This window comes from Austrofundulus limnaeus, unplaced genomic scaffold, assembly GCF_001266775.1.
Source record: "Austrofundulus limnaeus strain Quisiro unplaced genomic scaffold, Austrofundulus_limnaeus-1.0 Scaffold546, whole genome shotgun sequence".
In the NCBI taxonomy this organism is placed as follows: domain Eukaryota; kingdom Metazoa; phylum Chordata; class Actinopteri; order Cyprinodontiformes; family Rivulidae; genus Austrofundulus; species Austrofundulus limnaeus.
The window spans coordinates 105,163-106,888 of record NW_013952948.1 but is presented as its reverse complement, the minus strand read 5'-3'; positions in this window follow the sequence as shown (position 1 = coordinate 106,888).

The following is a 1,726-nucleotide window of genomic DNA, read 5'->3' as shown; positions in this document are numbered from 1 at the left end:
TATTTTTATACATGCCCTCTATGTATTTATCCATTTATTTTTCAGGTGAGCTGACAGGTGTTGGGTGTGTGGTCCTGTGTTTTGTTGGTGTATATTTAATATACTTCTAATCGTTATTTCAATCTTTCTAATTACATCTCTCTCTGTTTTTCTCTCTGTCTTTATTTTCTCTTCACTTAAAAAAGTCACTGATGATGAAGAAATAAATAAACTAAATAAACTAAAAAAAGGAGCACCGAGGGCACGCTGACAAATTAACTAGAGACCAAAATCGCTTTCTTCTTAGAGACGAGTGAGGAGAAAACGGCAACTCTGATGAGGGAGGAAAGGTAAAATTTGTGCTCTTCTTTTGACCCATCACACATGTGACACACCCAAGACATATGGGCATGGCAGTGTATTGGACCTGTGGCTCTTTTGGATCCAATTCAGCAGCTTACCACTGCTCCACAGACATCCCCTTTATAATCCCATTTTTATGTCATTATTATGAGGTGGAGTGTAGATTAATGAGAACAAATATTAATGTAACATCAGGCTGCACCATACTGTATCATTTTTTAAAAGTGAATGGCGGTCCAAATATTTGAATATTGGAGCAGTGGTTAACACTCTTAATTCGCAGCAAAATGCCAAGGTGGTCCTTGGTCAGACTCACAGCTCAGACATTGGTGTGGAGTTTGTGTCTCTTGTCCAGTTTTGTCTGGTCTCCTCCCACTGTTGGAACATTTGCATGTTGCCTTCCTAACCTGAGCTTTAAACCTGTCAAATATGAATCAACCTAAAGAAATGATGGACATCGTATTTATTTATTATGACTCTTGTAATTCCTTATCTTGATGACAGCATTGTTAAGTTGAGATTTCCATACATTTTACAAAAAGAGCTCCCAATAAATAGTGATATCGTTGTTAGCACAGGGATAGTTTACATCAAGCAAAAGACCCTCCAAAGTAAAAAKACATGCAGAGCTTCCCTAATTTATGAGCATAAAAAAGAACTAAACAAATAGCTAAAAGATGTTCAAGTTGTAGTAATTTATAGTTCCTATGTAGCACACAACAGTCTTTTACACTGAGCTTTAAAATGTCATTTCACCACTTTCTGTATATTAAGCTTAGGAAAGGCTGTTTAATTTTTACTTCACTAGCTGCGTTTCCATTGCAAATGTGCACAAAACTTTGTCGATATTCTGTTAATGTTGAAAAAACACAATTTCGCAACTGCAGTGTTTCCATTAAGATATGCTATTAAAGTCATGCGTGAATACGTTTGTTCTCATGATAAGTCATTACAAACATGGTGGCGATGGATGTAAACACATAGCATGTTGCTACCACGACACTAGCGCTCATCATCAGAGGAGACGTCGGCGTCTTTTATCGAGGCTTTCCAGAGACAAGTCCCTWCTTGGGAGCGGCTACGTATGCTGTGTTTTTGGGAAATTGTAGTCGGTGAATTTACTATTTTATACTACTTCTGTGATATTACTACTACTTCTACTTCCTGTTATCTTCTTCACCGTCTTTTTCACCAGTAGAAACAGACGGTTGTTGACCACGTGACTCCTGTGATGCGAAAAAAGTGTTTCCATTGCAGTTTTGCGAAAAACACAAATTTCGATACAGCCAAAAAACCACCTCATCTTAGCGCAAAAACATTTTGTCGAAAAACGTAATTTTTTTCAAAATTGACGTGTTTCCATTGAGCAAATTTATTTTTGAAA